Source organism: Dipodomys ordii, unplaced genomic scaffold (genome assembly GCF_000151885.1).
Source record: "Dipodomys ordii isolate 6190 unplaced genomic scaffold, Dord_2.0 Scaffold136, whole genome shotgun sequence".
Taxonomy (NCBI): Eukaryota; Metazoa; Chordata; class Mammalia; order Rodentia; family Heteromyidae; genus Dipodomys; species Dipodomys ordii.
The window spans coordinates 3,620,237-3,641,821 of record NW_012267352.1 but is presented as its reverse complement, the minus strand read 5'-3'; the positions used below and the strand labels follow the sequence as shown (position 1 = coordinate 3,641,821).

Genomic DNA, 21,585 nt, shown 5'->3' with positions numbered 1-21,585 from the left:
TTTTCTCCCATTATCCCTCCCTCCTAATCCCCCCACCAAGTTGTACAGAGTATTTCCAACATTCTGCCAGCTCAAACAAACTGATTTAAGAAATCTACTAAGCTACAGGAAAACCAAACACCTCAAGCAAACCAGAGACTCCACCAAGAGACTAGATATGGACACAGGGGACAGACAAGATACCCTATCTAAATCAAATAATTCTCTTTTTTCTATTTAACTTAAAAAATGTTTTTCTACTTTTTCCCCTTTTTTTCTTTGTTTTTTCCCTCCCTTTTTCCTTTTGGTTCTTTATTCTTTTTTTTTTTTGCTGTACTTAATCATTGTTTTGTTCATCCCCAGACACGTGTCCATCTTTGATTATTAGACCTTATCCTTTATTGTGTGCAAACTTAATTCAGACATCCATTCCTTAATTCACAATTTCTCTACCTTAGTTCCTTTCATTGTAGTACGATTTCATTATACTTTATATTTTTAACATTTTTGATTTATACATTTTTTCTCTTTCCCTTTTTCTTTTTGTTTCTTCTTTCTCTAGTTTTCCACTCTCTGAATTTAGGTCTTAGTTATCTACCATCTCTTCCTTTCTCTCCCTACATGGCTCTAATCTTATTTTCTCCTCATAATTCTCCCTATATGTATTAATTTCTGGTCCCCTGACTCCTTCTCTGATTTTCTTAATCCATTGATCCCTAGTTGTCTGTTGTTGAACTAGATTGTATCTGCACTCATTTTGACTGTGTCAAAAAATCTATAAAACTACAGGGCTCTGGGTTAATGCTTGCCTTAAAATAGTGTTCTAGCTCAGAACTGGTTTGCTTTCATACCCAAATAGCAGAACAAGCCATGGAAATACAAGAAAAAGGGAAAGTCAAGGAACCTCATCTCCCACTCATATATGCAATAGAGCAGTTAATGAATAATCCAGAGGAGAGTCCTCAAAGTGCTCTACAACAGATGCTGGAGGATGTGTCCAAAAGGGAACCCTACTGCACTATTGGTGGGAATGTAAACTTGTTCAACCACTCTGGAAAGCAGTATGGAGATTCCTCAAAAGACTCCATCTAGAGCTCCCCTAAGACCCAGCAATCCCACTTCTGGGTATTTCCCAAATTATCACAAACAAGACCATAGTAAAGCTACCAGCACAAATCTGTATATTTCAGCCTTGTTCACCATAGCTAGAATATGGAACCAACCCAGTTGCACCTCACTAGTTGAATGGATCAAGAAAATGTGGAATATACATACATATACATACATACATACATATAATGGAATTCTATGCCTCCATCAGAAAGAATGACATTGCCCAATTTATTAGGAAATGGAAACACTTGGGAAAAAATATATTAAGTGAAGTAAGCCAGGCCCAAAGAAACATAGGTCCTATGGTTTCCCTTATTTGCAATAACTAGTATATGTCTGAGTCAAGCAGAAAAGGTCAGGTAAGTTAATGTTAGGGAAATGAACCCTAAGATATGTGTTCCAATGTTTTTTTCTTTCATGCAATTGTCTCTCCCTACTTTTCTGAGAAGTTTCTCACACAAGAACTCTAACACACTTGGCTGAAAAATATCTAAGGAATGAAGTCATTTATAGAGAAGTTCAAAGGCCTGTTTTTTCCAGCTATTGGAGGGAAAACAGGGTGGTGCCACAGTTCCATAAACTTGCCCAAAGCCAGAAGTATGACACATTTCTCTGTCTACTTTGCTGGAATTCTCTATGGGCCCATTATAATTTGGGTTGGTGGGCCCGGCACTCACTGATAATACCCAATGCATTTGTCTTGCCCTAGGAAGGGATACAGAAACACTCATCTATTTCTGTTCATATTGGTCTCCATCTCCTAGACTGGCTTGATAACTTTTTATGTACATAGCTTATCCAAATGTGTACATTTTAATAAAATAGTACAATGTTCAGGGTTGCTATATTTTTATTTTTGTCGGTTGTGGGGCCTGAACTCTGGGCCTGGGCACTGTCCCTCTGCTCTTCAGCTCAAGACTAGTGCCCTACCACTTGAGCCACAGCACCAGTTGCTGCTCTTTCTGCTTATGTGGTGCTGAGGAATCGAACCCAGGGCCTCATGCATGCAAGGCAAGCACTCTATTACTGAGCCAACTTCCCAGCCGATCAGGGTTATTTTGAAGGACAGGAATAATAATTTAGACATGACAGTACTGTTATTCTAACCACACCATAGTTCATCTACATCCTGAATGCAAACACACACACCCACATACATAAATTTTCTTTTTTTATTGTTGTTGTTGTTTTTGTTTTTTGAAAATACCATACAGAGGGGTTACAATTTGTCACACATCTACCAAATATTCACTGGACAGTGCAGCAAGCCTAAGAAGTTATAATTTTTATTAAGTATTTTTTAATAATAGCAAGGGAACATGATTATATGATGATTCCATCAAAGGGAAAATATTGAGATTTTAAAAATATTGCCATTTTACACAGTTTATTATTTAAAATACCTATTATAAAATCATATTTAAGAAAAGACTAATTTCAGACATTATTGTGGAAAAAAATGAAAATGGGAGGCAGTAATTTGGAAATATATATCTGTTCATACAAGTAGTGTTCTAACAAGTAGTGTTCTCTGCTGGAGGAAAGTGAGAGACAATGGAAGGATCAAAGATGACATGAGTAGGAGCCAAGGAATTCAATTTAATGCCTTTGTCATTTACTGAATAGAAATGAGAAGACATAGGTATTTTTATGAGTCTTTTGATGTTTGCTCTCAATTCCCAAATTATTTGTTAGTTCAGTATCTTCCTATCCCAATAGTTTGCTAACAATATTTGGGAAAAATTCTCACTGACTTTTCATTCACATTTTGTCTCCTATTCATTTTTTTTAGTTTTTAATATTATTTTATTGTCAAGGTGATGTAGGTGGTGTTACAATAACATATGTAAGGTAATGAGTATATTTCTTATTGAACATTGTTTTCTTGTTTTTTCTTCCACTTTCCTTCTTTTCAACTTCCCTTCCTGCCAAGCTGTAAAGTTCTTTGTATAGCTAATTTCTTGTATAGATGTTAGGTTAAATAACATATGTGGATTTGTAGCTTTGTGCAGTTCAAACTTCTTATATTATACTTGGTAAACTAAAATATGAAAAACATTCACTCAAAGTCACAAACAGAGGAATGGGGATTTTTAAAATATCTATCAACATCTACCATAAAACCTCAGTAACCAAAATGGCATTCTTATTCATTCATAGTGAGCCTCTGTCACTGAACATAATCATATATATATATGGCTTGCTTAAAGAGTAGAACTGTTATCTTTAACAAGAGTTATGAACTAATTTACATGTACCTTCTTTTCATTCAGGAAATAATTCTAGAATAAGAGTAATCCATACAAAAGTTTCTGTATCCAAGTTGAAACAAGTTTAGTAAGGATGTGAGGAAGGTTATTATTTTCATAGATACTGTCATTCTGACTCATTTCCAGAACATTTCTATCTAAATGAAATGATTCCTTCTATGCTACATAAAAGCAAAATCAAATAAAAACAAAACAACACAAAACAACAACAAAAAATGTTCCTAAGACACAGGAAAGGAACCTATAGGTAGCTCAGGGTATAATTAAACTGCCTAACATAATGGTGTGAACATTTAAAAAAATACTTAAAATGAATAGCCAATAAGTGTGTCATTTACCAATGGAAATCAATCACTAATATTTGATTGCTAATAAAATGGAAATTTATTGCTAACTGAAATTCTTTACCTTTTGAAATACTGATGAACTTGTCTAAAGCCTGGCATCACTATGTTCTTAATTTTTGTTTTAATGAGTTTCGTTAAACATCTTCAACACTTTACAGAGTTTCAAAAAGAAAAACAACTAGATTAACCATATCCTATATTTGCATTTATGGTAGGTGAGCATTAGTTAGAACTTAATGTGTAATTATTTAATTAATGCACCAATATTATTTTTGAAGATATTATTTGAGGAGTTTCAATGGAACATTAATTTTCATAATTGTATATTATCTATATTACCTATATCAATATATTAATGACATTATCACATGTGTTAACAAGAAATTTGGACCAATATTTGGAAATTATCATTTCTTCCTGCCTGGAAATAAGGGTGATTGCACTTAGAAATGATTCCTCCACAATAATAATTTCTTTATCCAGAAATTCCACCCCTCCCATTCTCACTGAATGTCAGTGCCTTCTTTTCTGTAAAGGTGTACATTTTTTAAAGCTTTGGTATTGAATTTCATTGAATTAGCATTCTTTAATATTAATATAGTTCCACCTACTGATTTTATACTAAGAAAAAAATGATATTTGTGTGACAAATTCACACACACATACACATACATATACCAACTGTGTATATTCTTTTAAAATTGAAATGATGAGATTGTAAGTTGAGTCACTAGACAGGAAGAAGTGCTGAACTGGTAGACATCGTTCTCTTTTTATGATGTTTTCCAATTTGGATGATTAACTCTCTGCAGTCAAAGTTTTCCCTAATTGTTTCTGCTTGGTTTCCCTTGCCTGTGGTGCAGGGGGTTGTATATTGAAGAGGATGGAGCATCAGTATTTTGATCACAGCTATTGAGCCTTTGTGTCAAACAGGATTTCTCTGGGTGAAATGATGAGAGTGTGAGCTCAATGCTCACACAGTGATGAATGGGATTTTATAGTATGACCTATTTTTGGTAATAATATTATGGTGCTTTCCATATTATCCTACTTACCCCAACATGCATAAAGGTAGAGAATACTCCACAGAGAGAGAACCTAATAATTTAAATATATTATAATAAGAAACTGTATTTTAATAGTAGTTTTACACAGATTTAATTTAGGGATAAACAAAGATTTAATTTAGGATGTTTGAATTTTCTGCAGTGTATATCTTAGCATTTTCAGAGTAATAGTATATATCATTGAAGAATTCTTAGCATATTTATTTTGCATTACTATGCATATTAAAGTGCAACCAAGTAGAACAGTAATCAATACTATGGTGGCACTCATATTTTTAATTCATGCTAGACTGTCTGGAAATGGTTTATATTTAATATTATACAGAAGTTAATAATGGATGATATTCATAAATATGCTCATCTGGGAATTATATTTAGCTAGTGCTTGAATTTCAACATAATCAAGCAGCTTAACTCTGCAAAACACATGATTTCTCTAATAATACTGCATGGAAAAGTCTAATGTGCTTTCTAACTCCTTCTAACAGGGGTTGGGACAAAGCATGTAAGATTCCAAAAAAGGGCTCAATATATTATTCATCCATTTCTTTATTTTTCTCACATTAATTTCAGTTAAAATTTTTTAATTAAATATACCAGTATTTCTTTTTTTGTCAACCATCAAAGAATAACAATCAAAGTAGAAACCTAAAAATAAAAATTATGATTAAAAGCTATCAATTACACATAAGCCTGACTGATTGATGAGCTACTTCAAGATCTATTACTGAGCATCATAAATTATTAGCACATTGTCTGCACCTGAACAATATTGGACAAAATTGATAATTAATCTTGAAGCTCAAAATCTCACTTCAGTGTTTTTTGGAGAAATATAAAGTAAAATCAAATGCCAAAAGATGAGAGAAAGACTACAAATTATGTGAGATAAATACCTCTAAATTAACATAGTGCTTTAAGGCAGTTTTGTAAATAATAATACAACTTCGGTGAAAAAGGAAAAATAAATTAGTAATTCAGAAATGATAAATTGATGTTTGTTAAACAGATTACATAGAATAGTCACATCACTGTAATATTTATAGTGCTTATATTAAAATCATTGTTTTTCATTAAAACTATATATATACATATATATGCATATATATAATACATACAGAAGCATACAAAGAAAATGCACACCTACATATAAAGGGGTATGTATATTTTATACAAGATACCATTTAAAGATTAAGCTTGCTTACATTTTAGCTGTACTCCAATTTTCACTTTTGAGTCAAGTTATGTATCAGAGTGTAATGCTATGGGCTTTATAATAAGAAACTTGACAGAGCTTTAAATATTCTAATGTTATTTGAGTGCCACTATAGTTAATTCTGTCATATACTGATAGCAAAATCAATAGTAAATTGTAACCTATGGATAACATGTGTTTGTCCACTTCTCTTACAGTTTTGATAGTTCATTATAGATTTTGACAACTTATTTTGCTTGATTCACTTTTAGAACTCAATCTTTATTTTTTTACTTCCCTGTATTGAGAGAAGGTATTTTCTATTTTAGTTTTTTATTTGTATCATTCGTTTTTCTATAGGAACATTGCATTTCCAGTTCAGTCCATAGGAGCACTAAGTTTGCTTGGGGAGTGATTTTTTTTTGTTTTTTTAATTGTCAAGGGGAGATACAGAGGAATTACAGTTACATAAGTAAGGTAGTGAGTACATTTCTTGTCAAACGTGTTACCCTTCTCTCATTTTTCTCCTTTTTTCCCTTCCCCACTCTTCCAAGTTGTACAGATCATTTCCAACATATTTTCTTCTGTATATTGCTGTTGCAATAGTCCTTTGTCTCACCATTCTGTTGTTCCCCTTCCTTTCCCTAATTCAAACAAATACATTTATATACAATACCAGGGTACCAGAGTCAAATAGAGTGACAGCAGGAGCTATACCATAGGGGGAAGCACATGCAAAGGAAACAAAAAAATCACACAGTACATTAACAAACAACAATAAAGAAAAACCTTTAGTGTCCATGTCTTAGAGTTCATTTCCATTACCTCCATTTTATATGGTAATATGTACATAGCTATTGTGCTATTTGGTTCATCTGCTAAGATTATCCTAGATGTATATTAATTTTTGTAAATAAGGGAAACCCTGGGGCCTATGTTTCTTTGGGTCTGGGTTACTTCACTTAATATGATTTTTTCCAAGTTTTTACATTTCTTTAAAAATGGGGCGGTGTCATTCTTTCTGATGAAAGCATAGAATTCATATATATATATATATATATAATTTTCTAAATCCATTCATCTACTGAGAGGCTTAATGAGGGACTTCTCTAAAGAGGAAATAAGAATGGCCAATAGATACATGAACAAATGCTCAAAGTCTCTGGCCATAAAAGAAATACAAATAAAAAACAACATTGAGATTCCACTTCTCCCCAGTTAGAAATCTAATAACAACAGATGCTGAAGGGGTATGGGACACATAGACTCCTGTGAGCCCGCCTAAGAATTTGTGTAATGTGTGAAGTTCATGTATGCTGGCAAAGGAGGAGAAAGGTCTTCCATAACCCTGCCAAAGATCTGGGATACCCAGCTGCAGCCTCCAGGCTGGAAGGAGGAAGCTCTTTCCCTATCTGGATGAAGGTCAGGATGCCCGGCCACGACCTTGGTGGAGGACATGGGGAAAGTGCCCTTCGTGCTCCCCCTGAATAATTCCATAGAGCAATGCATCTAGAACAATGCCTCTTTATCCCCTCGTGTGTTTCTAAGGGAGCCTACCTGCACCTTGCTTACTCTTTATAATTTTTGACCACATGGAACTGTTTCACCTTTGTTGAGAGCTCTTCCTGCTCACTGACTAAAGGTTGTTAACTCTCATTGTCTGCATCCCTGAAAAACTGTTTAGGGTTAACTTCTGTCTTGTGACTGTGCTGTAACTGCCCCGTGACTGAAGATTTGTCTTCTATACCTGTATGCTGTATATAAGCATGTGATGTCTCAATAAACTTTGTCCATACCGGGCTGGTGTTGTCCACTTTCTGCCTAGCAGGTACTGAGTTCCCAGGTCTCTCTGTGAGAAGAACAGAGGGGATGTGGCCAAAAGAGAACACTACTGCACTGTTGGTGGGATTATAAACTTGTTCAACCACTCTGGAAAGCAGTTCCACAAAAGACTCCACATAGAGCCTCCCTATGACCCAGCAATCCCATTTCTGGGCATTTACCCAAATTATCACAAACAAGGTCATAGTAAAGCTATCAGCACAACTCTATATTTCAGCCTTATTCACCATAGCTAAAATATGGAACCAATCTAGATGTCCCTCAGTAGATGAATGGATCAAGAAAATGTGATACAAGCCGGGCGCTGGTGGCTCATGCCTGTAATCCTGACTACTCAGGAGGCTGAGATCTGAGGATCTCCGTTCAAAGCCATCCCAGGCAGGAAAGTCTATGAGACTCTTATCTCCAATAAAACCACTAGAAAACTGGAAGTGGCTCTGTGGCTCAAGAGGTAGAGTGCTCACTTTGAGTTGAAGAGCATAGAGACAGCATCCAAGCCCAGAGTTCAAGCCCCACGACTGACCAAAAAAAAGAAAAAAGAAAATGTGATACAACACACACACACACACACAAACAAATACATACAATGGAATTCTAACACACACACACACACACACACACACACACAAATACATACAATGGAATTCTATTCTTCCATTAGAAAGAATGACACCATCCCTTTGTAAGGAAATGGAAAGACTTAGAAAAACTCATATTAAATGAAGTAAGCCAGACCCAAAGAAACATAGATCCCATGACTTCCCTTATTTGTGATGTTTTTAGGTAAGACTCTTAATATGGTTTGTGTCCAGTAGTTACACCTTTGAAGATAGATAATTATGTATATCAACATTAAAATTGTTATTTCTGACATGAGATTTTCAGTAGGGTATATTAATTGTACAAATGATTTTCCTTATACTATTTCCATATATTCATATTGAGATCTTGAGTTATTTATCCCTTCCCCTTTGTTTGTGCTGGTGTTGAGAGTTGAACTCAGGGCATGGGCACTATCCCTGATCTTTTCAGGTTAGTAGTGCTATTGTAGTTCTCTACCATTTGACCCACGTCTCCAATTGTGTGTGAGTGTGTGTGTGTATGTGTATGTGTATGTGTGTGGTTAATTGGACATAAGTGTGTCATGGATTTTCCTACTCAGTCTGGCTTTGAACCCCAATCCTCCGAGCTCAGCCTCCTAAGTAACTAAGATTACAGGCATGAGCCACCCACACTTAGATTATATTTCCCTTTTATTACTTTCTTGTCCCTTTTAAATTTTTTTTATTTTTCTCATTCTATTGTCATACCTACAAATAGTGTATTTTAACAATATTCACTCCTTAGTAGAAACTTTTTTCCCATTTTCCTTCAGTTAGTCACCCCCAAGTCTCTTTTACATTGTCATTTCACACACAGCATTGTTTTGGCATGTTTTGTTTATTTTAGTTCTAGATTACCTGTAAGAGAAAACATCTCTTGTATGAATTTGGGTTTGGTTTCTTTTGCATAACATGATGTTCTTTAACTGCCTTAAAGTTACCCACGGTGTGTTTCTGTGAACATCTTTATCTCAATGGATGTGTTGCTATCTAGTTAACCTCCTACAACTCTGTACATACAATTTCATTATTGGATTTTTTTCCTGTTACATCCAGTATAGTCTAAATTTCAAAGTAGGATTTTAATACTTTGAATCTACACTCTAATATCACTCTGGACCTATTTTGAACTAAACCACTAAACCTCATTCCAAAGTTATATTTGGATCTCTTTCCTTCATGCCTTTGCTAGCTGTGTTTAATTTACCTGGAGAGAAAGGCATAGGGTAGCGACCATCTGGATAAAATTCCAACAGAGTAATGGTCAAATGTCATCTCCTCTGAGATACTTCCCTCTCCTGATGAAGGAGAGTGCACTTGCCATTACTTTCTCATTAGTTTCACCAGGGTGACACAATGGCCTTACTCTGTGGGGACAGAATTGAATCACCCCTCCTTCAGGTACCAGCTGTGCAAACCTGAGCATATTAATTTACTCTATGGCTCCATTTCTTCTCCATAAATCTAGGTCACAATGATATTGCAGATCTATATTTTCTTATCCAATGGTGAAGTCCAAAAAACAGTGAAAGATGAAGACTTCTTTTCCAGCTCAGATGGCTACAGATTGTGTAAGTGACCTATACTTTTCTGCAAAGGAAAAAAAAACTTTTGAGCTAATCTTAATTATTAATTCATAAACTGCAGCAAAAAAATCATGTGTTAAATTGCAAGCTTTTCCTCCAGATGCTGCTGACCATTAGAAAATATCTTTTAGTGCCCTCAGATATTATGTGGCAAGTATATAGGACCAAAGAGCTGAAATCCTAAAGATTGTAGAGTAGACTCTGTTACCCTAATGGAAGATGTCTAATCAAAAACTTGTGTTCTATCCTGTCCCACATTTTCCAGACATTCACATAAAGAGTAAGATGAGTGCCTAGATTAGGCAGTCACTATCTACACAAATATGCCTTAATAATAAAACTGATGAAAAAAAACCTAATGTAAGTCTAATAGGATTTAACCCAGAATAAAGACAAACTCTGAACATAGGAACTGATATCCTCCATTGAAAAGCATTTTCAACCACATGAAGAAACATGAGAAAGACCCAAAGGGAGATTAGGTGTCAAATTCTCTATCAATCTGGGACCAGGAAGCTCAGGAAAATTCTCTGTGAAGCCATTTTCAATATTTTTACAGCTCCTGTTAAAAAGTTTCTGTGTTTTTCTCATACTCCTCAAATAGAATTTTTATTGGGCTCCTCCAAATTTCCATACATCAGTCAATCCGTAAGTGGGGCAGAGGGGAAACCTAAAGTGGTGCACAATTATCTAAGAATATACACATGGCATATGGCACTTGAAAAGCCTGAGGATGATAGATATGAGTTGCAGATTTTCCATCTAAAGACTTAAGGGTTTAGCTCCATAATTGGAGAATCAGAGACACTAAATTCAAGGGCAGATGGAGTTAATGAAAAAAAGAAAAGAGAAAAAAGTCCATCTATGTTTTTCCCAAGTACTTATGGACTGAAAGCTAAGTTTTCATGTACTAATTAGAGAATAAAATTACATATACATGTACACATCCCCATATATGGATTTGTCTACTCAGATTAAAGAAATATTATAGTTTTGGTGTCATATAAATAACAAATATTTACTTTTGCACATTCTTCAGGCCAGAAGTCTAAGACCAAGAAACCTGTAGTGCTGAACTCCTGTGACATCTGGGGTCTGGAGTCTGGATTGCAAATTACTTCTGCCTTACAGAGTCCTTTCCTCATTGCCTTCTCTAGTCATCGTTGTGGACAAGCGGGGTGGGAGCAGGAGGGGAGGGAGAGGAAAAGCTCTAGCACTTCTTCCTCTTCTTTCAAAGACACATTCATATTGTAAAATGATACTACCTGGCATCTCTTAACATTATATATTTTCATTGATTATTTTATTACTTTAAATAGTAGTAAACATGGTTTTGAATTCAATGTGTCAATTGGTGTATATAATACATGTTGATTAATATGTTAATTGGTGTATATAATACATGTTGATTAATATCCATCCTTCCATCATTCTCCTCTGCTACCAACTATAGCAACCCCACCCATCCCCCACGCTTCCTACCTCCATTTGCATGCATGCACATTGAGTGTCATGACTTATTCGCCCATCGTTATGTTTTAGAGTCTTCTATATCCAGAGAATTTCATGTGTGGGTTGGGGAGATAAAACCTATATCAATAATGTCAGGCAAAGATTCATTCAAGAACATTGGAGAATTCGTTAAGAATCTTTTTTTCCATCAGCTATTCTCCCTTCATCTTGTACTTAAGTCCCAACCAAAAAAAAAAAATCTAAAAACTAGTTTGACTTTAGGTATAGCAACCAAGTGATGGCCAAATGGCCCTATTGAGATATCATTATTTAATTGGGGTTAAATGAAAGTACAATACTCATATGTATTGAGTGTGATATAAGATCACAATTTGTCATGCTTACTTCAGGAAGGAGTCTATTACCTAGTTAATCAGAGAACATTGTAGAGGTATTTCCCAAAGGCTGTAGAAAATCCTTTGTCATTATCATTTTTTGGATATTATTTTCTCCATGTGAATATTTTAATCACTGATTTATTTTGTCAGCCTCTGAAGATGAAGGGGTCGCATTAACCAAGAGAATCTTAAGAAAAATATAGCTATAGATGTGGAACTAGAGCTATAGACGTTGAACTAAAGTGTTTGAGGAAATAATCTTTATTATAAAGAGTAATCTTTAACAGATTTTTCCTTTAAAGAAAAATTGCATATTATTTAATTTATTTTTACAAGGGACTTCTATCACAGAAAGAAATGTGGTAAGTGGTTTGAGTTTTCTTTGGACATTTGAGAAGTATATATTATTTTTCATGTACTATTTTTCAATAGTAATGTCCTACTCTCTGTACAGATTTTATATATCCTCTCTATCTTCCTCTCTCTTTTGTCCTCTATCTTCTCTCATCTCTGTCATTTTTTCCTTTGGACTAAATAGTTCCACTATGGTCTCTCTGTCCTCTGGCTTTCTTAGAACATGCAGCATTCTCTACCCAAAATGTTCAAATTTATAATTGGTGTTCTCTCTCTCTCTCTCTCTCCCTCTATCTCTCTCTATCTCTTCCCCCCACACACGATATTCCTACCTGATAGGTATGTGTTTGGGTAAACATAATTTTAAACAATGTTTACAGAACAATTTTCTAAAATGTATTTGGGGTATTTTAATATTTAATGTAAGATCAATTTCTCAATACTTTTAGATTTATTACAACTTTATCATTTATCTATCATCACCATCTAACATCTAAGTATCCAAACATAATAATATAGTTACAGAATTAGAAACTTTCCCAATTTACTAATCATTTTTAATAAGCCTATGTGTATGCATATGTACATATATGCAGCAGTTTAGTCTTGTCTGTACATAGTAAAATTGTTATTTTCGCGCAAATATTCAAATGTTCACATATGGCAAAAAAAACTCAAATATTTTTCCTTCTGAATTAAGTTGGTTGTGAGTTCAGTTCACAAGGCAAAATGTATAGCTGATTGTATATTAATCCTAACAAGTAAGCTGAGATACATAGCCTATGTAGGAAACCTAATCCTATAACTATACAGAACATACCACAACTTAACTTTCATTCATATAAGAAATATCTGGGGCTGGGAAGGTGGCTCAGTGGTAGAGCACTTGCCTTGCATGCATGAGGCCCTGGGTTCAATTCCTCAGCACCACCAATAAAAAAAATAAAGAAAAAAAAAGAAAAATCTATTTAACTAGATATGTCTACATTTATTGTAAGGCTAAGAAAGTCTAATTTATTCTTTCATTTCAAAGAACTGGATTTTGAAAATCTAAACTACAAAAAGTTTCATGAAACATCTGAAAAATAAGTGTGTATGAGAATAGAAGGCTGGACTCTGCTAGAAGTAGTATCTTATCCTCTACTTTTTCTCCATTTCCTTGTGCACATTAAATTCCTGATAACAGAGTAGGCAAGAACAAAGTTTTCAGTTATTGATGGACAGCTGTGATGTATGCATGCAGAAGATTGATCAATCTATACTTAATGAAAACATGAATCTCAGTATCTGTGCTGAGTTAAAAAAAAGCATTAGATTGTAAGGAGAACTTTTTTCTGTTCCATTAATTTTGAAGTGAATGGCAATTTCCCACATTTCTTATTCTACTGCATAAATTTTTTCATTAGAACAAACATAACAATTCACATAATGCACAGCTAGATGATTATTCAATTTTATGGGCAGCTATCCTGCATTTTAATATTTATATAATATTTAAAAATAAGTTTCCACTCTACCTCTAATTTCTTTTATGAAACAGCTTATTCATAGTAAAAGCATTTAATAGTTTTCCAAACTTAACAAGAATAAGTAAGACATACCCAATTTGGAGGAAAATCTCTATAACATACAATTTTTTTGTTAGATTTTAAAATCCCATTTTTACTTACTAATAGATGGGAGGAATTTCAGCCTGCTCTCTATTGTTGCCCTTTATTTTCCTTCCCTGCTGCTCTTCTGAAACATCTATATTTTTTTCCCCTTACCTATGCCTCACCTTACCTATGCAGGACATCATTCAGATCTGATTGTTTCCAAAATCCAGTAGTTTACACACAGCCGGGATAGCTAAGGTATGCTTATTATAAACAAAAAAACAAACAACAACAAAAAAACACCTCAAAATAGTAAGCCAGTGCTAGTGGCTCACGCTTGTAACCCTTCTCAGGAAGCTAAGATCTGAGGACCGCAGTTCAAAGCCAGCCTAGGCAGGAAAGTCCATGATACTCTTATCTGCAACTAACCACCAGAAAACCGGAAGTGGCTCTGTGGCTCAACTGGTAGAGTGCTCTCCTTAAGCTTAAGAGCTGAGGGACAGCGCCCAAGCCCAGAATTCAAGCCCCATAACCAACAACAACAACAAAAAGTCAATGATAAAACATGCAATTTTATAAAAACACAAATCATAAATATATGGAAATACAAGTAATATTATTTTTGTAATTATAAGAACATATATGTACATGTGCATTACACTTGCAATTTATAATCAAATATATGGAAAATAAAACACAATGGGGGCAGAAAAATAATCCTTAGTCCTAATATTCCAAATTGTAACTGTGATGGACTGTTATTCTTCATTCTAGGGAACTTTACATTTTAATTCAAATGACTCATTTACTGTTTATGATATAATGTGATAATTTGCTATAGAATTATATAATTTAACCATTGAAGTACACAGGTTTATGGAAAACGAAGAATGGAAGTGGGCATATTTACAAATTGGCAATGTTCAGTTCATTTTGAATTGAAGAGGAAGACAGAGAAATATTCACACTATGTAAGGCACATGGGCAGCAAAGATGGCGCTGAGAGGGAGTTGAGTGAGCAGAGCCCGATTTGTTTTCTTTGAGTGCTTAACAGCTCCTGAAAGCTTAGGCGCATGATAAGCTGTGACCTTTCACAGTGATTTGGCATGCTCATGCCACTTTTGCTTTAAAAAGTGCTTGCTACGGCAAGGAGACCTAGGGGTTCTCCTTTCCATCCTGTAATGTTTTCAGAGTGTCTGCTTTGACTCCGAGGTCTTTGATCCATTTGGAGTTGATTCTGGCGCAGGGTGATATATAAGGATGTAGCTTTAGTTTTCTACATGTAGTTAACCAATTTTGCCAGCACCATTTACTGAAGAGGCTGTCTTTCTTTCATTCTATTGTTTTAGCTCCCTAATCGAAGATTAGATGGCTTTAGGTCTGTAGGTTCATTTCTGGGTTTTCAATTCTATTCCATTGGTCCTGAGGTCTGTTCTTCTGCCAGTAGCAACCTGCTTTGATTACTATGGCTTTATAGTAGAGTTTGAAATTTGGTATTGATATTCCCCCAGCAGTGTTCTTTCCGTTGAGGAGCGTTTTTACTATTCGGGGTCTTTTATTGTTCCATATGAATGTTTGGATTCCTCTTCTATTTCCTTGAAGTATGAGGTTGGAATTGTGATAGGTATCACATTGAATTTGTAGATAGCCTTTGGGAAGTATTGCCATTTTCACAATGTTAACCTTTCCAATCCAGGAACATGGGAGTTTTTCTCATTTTCTAAGTTCTGTTTTGATTTCCTTTTTCAAGTTTTTAAAGTTTTCATCATAGAGGTCCTTCACTTCTTTGATTAAGTTAATTCCTTATTTTATTTTTAGTGGGGCAATTACAAATGGAGTTGCTTTTCTAATTTCAGCCACACTTTTCTCATTGTTGGCATACAGAAAAGCCATTGATTTGGGGGAGTTAATTTTATACCCTGCAACTTTTCCAAAGTTTTGAATCAGCTTGAGTAATTTGGGAGTGGAGTCTATGGGATTCTTTTAATACAAGATCATGTCATCTGCAAAGAAGGAGAGTTTTATTTCTTCTTAATAGAGACTCGGAAACACAACATATCAAAGAAAGGTTGGAAAAATGGGATTGCATGAAGTTGCAGAGCTTCTGCATGGCAAAGGACATAGCTAGCAAGATCACTAGAAAGCCTACGGATTGGGAGAAGATCTTCACTAGCCATACAATGGACAAGGGTCTCATATCTAAAATATACTTGGAACTCAAAAAATTAAATCCCCCAATAACAAATCCTCAAAGAAACAGCTGCCCAATAAATAAGTAGGCTAAAGACTTAAAGAGAAACTTCTCTGAAGAAGAAAGAAGGATGGCCAATAGACACATGAAGAAATGCTCAACCTCCCTAGCCATAAAAGAAATGCAAATCAAAACAACATTGAGATACCACCTCACCCCAGTGAGAATGGCAAAAATCAAGAACTCTAATAACAACAGATGCTGGAGGGGATGTGGAGAGAAGGGAACTTCACTTCAATGTTGATGGGAGTGTATACTTGTTCAACCACTTTAGAAAGTAGTATGGAGGTTCCTCAAAAGACTTCACATAGAGCTTCCCTATGACCCAGCAATCCCACTTTTGGGCATTTACCCAAATGTTTACAAACAAGACCACACTAAAGCTACCAGCACAACTATGTTTATTGCAGCATTATTTACCATAGCTAAGATCTGGAACCAACCCAGATGCCCCTCAGTAGATGAATGGATCAAGAAAATGTGGTATATATACACAATGGAATTCTATGCCTCCATGAGAAAGAATGACATTGCCCCATTTGTTAGGAAATGGAAAGACTTGGAAAAAATTATATTAAGCGAAGTAATCCAGGCCCAAAGAAACATAGGCCCCATTGTTTCCCTTATTTGCAATATCTAGTATATGTATGAGTCAAGCGGAAAAGGTCAGATAAGGTGATGTTAGGAAAATGAACCCTAAGATATGTATTCAAATATTTTTTTCTTTCATGCATTTGTTTCTAACGCATTTATAAGATTATTTCTTTGTTGGTTTATATGTCCCTCCCCCACAGTATAACCCCTGCTTTCACTGTATTTGATATCGGTATTATTTGAGGAGGGGAAGAGGAAAAACAAGTCATTTAAATAAGGATACAGGTAGACCCGTTGCAACAATGAGAAGTACAAGTTGTCATGTTGAAAACGAACTTTACAACTTTGGTGGGGGCAGGGGGGGAGGATTGGGTGGGGGGTGCAGAGGGAGGCTAGGAAGGGATGGAAAAGGTAAACAAAGGAAGAGGCTACAATGCTTGATAAGAAATGTACTCATTATCTTGCCCATGTAATTGTAACCCCTCTGTACAGTTTTTTTCACAATAAAAAATAATAAAAAAATAAAAAAGTGCTTGCTGTATGGTAATAAACGAGTTCCTGCTGGACTTGACTCCCTGCTGCCTCTGATTGTGTCCCATGCTAAGGGAGGCATCTGATTGTCTCCCTGGTTAAGGGAGGCTGGGGAACCAGCCAGTGGCATGCTTACCTTTTTCGGACCCCGTCCATCTTTCATCTAAAATAAATGACTTTGTGAAGACAAATAAATCATGGATTGTTTGTAATTTGAGGTGGCTGGACTGACTGTGTAAATAAGATAAAGTCATGATTGGAAAGGAAAACTTCCTGCTCCATCTCTCAACCCTTTGCATTCATTGTCCTCACAACTGTTTTGATAATACCTCAACTATTTTGTAAAAGAGAATAATTTTCTATTCAAATGACAATGAAGCTCAAAGAAATAGAAACTGACAACCAATTTAATTTGATATGGGGTAAGCTTGGGCTAAACATTTTGAATAAAGAGGCAAGGGAGAGTGATAAAGAAGTAACATTAGAATACAATTTACACAGGTGTGGAAATGTCAAAAGGAAATCCATCCCATGTAATTCATATAACTCACGCATGCTAATGTAAACATTTAAAATTCTATATTCAAGTAGCTGAACAAAAGTATTGCCATTTAACAACAGTTTATGAATACAATAGATCTTGATCAATACACACATCCCTCCCACACCCACCACTTACCTCTTTCTTCTTAATTTTGTAGGATACACATTATATTGACTGCTTTCTTCTTCTCTTCATTCAACTACCATTTCCCCTTAATCCCTCTTCACCCCTTTCAAGTAGCTGCCTTCTGTTCTTTATTTTGTTGAACTTTGACTTGCCTTTTTAAGGCATAAGAAAAAAATACTTTATAGTTCAATAGATATTTTATTTTGTCTATATATCAAAACTGTCAAATACAAACACAAACTATCAAATCCATCATATAGAAAGTTTTTAACCTGTATATAAGAACATATTCCATAGTCAAAAGAGTTTATACAGGATAATAAAAATGATTCAAGTACTTCACATGCATATGTGAAAACAGAAAAAAGTCCCTTAATTTTTTTAAGGATAAGAGAGGGTAAGAGGAAATTAATTTGGTCAAATATATTATGTGTATGATTGTAAATATTATAACAAAATCCATTTATAATAGTATAATATGCTAATTACAAAGAGAAAAACATCTAAGGAAACTTTATTGAATAATATATAACTTTTTTCACTTATTTAAAATATAAATATTTGAGTTTTAAGTTTATGCTGAGAAAATTTGAGATACACTTAATTGTACACTAAAATTAATTTGATAATATTTTCTTAAGAAATACATTTCTCTGAATTTCTCTATTTAATTTTCTATAATTTGCTTTCAAATTACATTAAAAGAAATTGTTATGTTACTTTTAAATGGGAACACAAGTGTTTTTTTCTTTCTTGCTATTGTTCCTTATGTATTTATAATGTACATTGTGATTTTTTTGCTTGTTGCTTTGTATATTCCTTCCCCATGGTATAACCCCTGTTTTCACTGTATTTGATGTCGGTGCCCTGCATCTTATATATACACTTCTCTAGCTTGTGGACGGGAAGGGACAAAACAAAATGCTTAAATAGGGATACAGGTTGACCCATTGTAACAATGAGATGTACAAGATACTATGTTGGAAAATGAACTTTACAATATAAGCGGGAGGGAGAGTAAGGGGAGTGTAGTTGTGGAGGTGGGAGGGAAGGGATGGTAGGGGAAAACAAAGGAGGAGGTGACAATGCATGATTGGAAATGTACTCATTACCTTGCTCATGTAACTGTAACCCCTCTGTATAGTATTTTTACAATAAAAATGTATTTAAAAATGTGGTTTTGTCCAAAATAAAATTTACACTTCATATTTATTCATTGAATGATTTTTGGCATGATAGCAGAGGACAATTTTTTCTTTTTAATTTTAAACTGTTGTCACTGTATTTGATTTTGGTACTCTGATATTGTATATAAAATAATTTGAATTATGGAAGGGAAGGGGAACAACAGAATGGTGAGACAAAGGACAAGATAGGCATCAACGCAACAGTGATATACACAAGACAATTGTTGGAAATGATCTATTTTATTTGGAAGTTGGGGGTGGAGGGGAGGGAAAATAGGAGAAAAATGAGGAAAGGGGTAACAAGTTTGACAAGAAATATACTTATTACCTTATTTATATAACTATAACCCCCCTATATTTCACCTTGAAAATAAAAAAACACAGTCTTACACATATTCAGGTTTTATGTAAGCATAGAAGAATAAAAAGTGAGAGTCATAGATAATATATTGAGTTACACTGAATGAAGCAAACAGTTTTGTGACTAAAATGAAAATGATTTAATAAAAAATTTCAAAATAAAGTGATAAATTGAAAGGAATCTTTAGAAAGTTTTAGTGGCATATTTTATCTACTTTCTTTTATGCTATTTTAACTTCTTTTTTTGGTTGTCAGTTGTTTGTGTGGCTGGTAAAGAAAGGCATTCATGCAGGTGTCCCAAGATCCAAGTTTTAATAATTTCAAAAGTATATAAATAGCACCTAAAATTGATTTATCATTTAAGATGTTTATATTAGAATAATATTTACTGTTATAAATTGTGAATAATAAAATTATATTATTAACTTCCAGTTGATGCATAATTATCTCATTTCGCATATCAAAGATCCAATTCTTGGGCATATTCTTCCTACCTGAACAATAATTTCTTTTAGAGAATATTAAATTACTAAGGTTTAAGTTCACTGATGATTTTCTATTTTCAATAGAGATTTAAGACATCTTTGATTTCAACTAAAACTACTGATGAATACAATCTTTTTATTATTTACTCTTTTTCTGATCTGCTGAGATATGCACTCATTTCATTTTCAAATTTTATAAGGAGTTTCCATTTAACAAAGCAGTCCATAAATACAATATACCTTGATCAATGTAACCCCTCTCAGTATTTCAACATTCTTACCCAACCCTCTGTGTGTGTGTGTGTGTGTGTGTGGTGTGTGTGCCAGTTCTGAGGCTTGAACTCAGAACTTGGGGACTACCTTGAGCTTTTATTTTCAAGGCTATTACTCTAACACTTGAGTCACAACTTAATTTTTCTGACATTTTGGTGGTTAACTGGTGATAAAAGTCTCATGGGTATTCTTGGCAAGACTCATCAGATCTCAGACTCCTCAGTAGTTAAAATTACAGGCATGAACCATTCAAGTCCAGCAATGAATGCAATCTTCCAAGTTACTTTAACACAGCAGTAGATATGAAAACCACCAGGTACTTCAGTGGAAAGAAAGAGAAAAGCCTCTGAAGTTTAAAGTCATATTTTTGTACATTAAAAAATGCTGACTTTGCTATCAAAAAAATGCTAGATTTCAGATAATTAGTTTTGAGAATAGCTGAGCATCATGAACAGGGTTGAAAGAGCAAAAAGAAGGAGCAAGACAGGTAAAAGAGAAGAACTGTTAGAGAAACCAATAGTGTTTTAGTACAGAAAAAAAATCATAGACTAATAAAGGAGAGACTTAAGAACATAAAGCGTTAGAAATATTATTTTAGATATTTAAAAAGAAAGGAATATAAAAGGAATAAAAGACATAGGGCACAAATGATCTTGAACACACACACACACACACACACAAAAAGAGAAAAATGAAAACCATGGGATTATAGGCAGGTTTACAAATGAATACGCTTTCTTACAATGATCTAAATATATACATGGTCCTGATTATGAAATTAGGAACAAACATTTGCTTTCAGCGAATTTCAGGAAGCTGCTTGTGTTCAATCAAACACTTCTCCTGTTTACCCACCCTCCAAACAACTTTCATGGTAGAACGGCTCCAAAAGTAGCTCTATTTTAAGAAGAAAGTGCATGAGTATGCAGAATTTAATTATTAAGATTTCAGTTTGATCAATCTCTATCTAAAATTCATACAGGATGATCTCCAAGTAAAAAGGCTAACAATTTTGAATTATTCCATAGTCTATAAGTATTAAATAGTATAAAATACTGAGTTTTATTTAACGTATAAAGCATGACCTTAGTCCATTTTTAAACCATTGTGATTAGTATATAGTATTGTACAACGTGGGAGGGGTCATATGAGGTACCTTGATTAGACCCACCCTCTTCCATCAGTTTCCCTCTCCAGCCCTGCCTTTTTCTTAGAACAACAGGTTTCGCTATTCTCCTCTCTTAGGAGAATGCAAAGTACTTTGACTAGTTTTACCCGTTCTTTTCCCTCTACTCTCCTACTGTTACCAGACACTCAGATAGGGTGTAGTTTACATTCCTGTCACTGATTTTGTAGAATGTATATTAATTGTTCAATCAGGTTTTGCTGTGGTATTCCACACATGAAAATACTATACTTTATGACATGGATTCT

General features: G+C 34.4%; 1 long non-coding RNA gene across 1 annotated transcript; it reads left to right on the top strand.

The window, feature by feature from the left end:
* The first annotated feature begins 1,126 nt into the window (after positions 1-1,126).
* On the top strand, positions 1,127-8,916 carry LOC105996811. Its single transcript, XR_001175624.1, has 3 exons — positions 1,127-1,239; positions 7,994-7,999; positions 8,904-8,916. It is a non-coding gene; the product is annotated as an uncharacterized LOC105996811 (long non-coding RNA).
* The last annotated feature ends 12,669 nt before the right edge of the window (positions 8,917-21,585 follow it).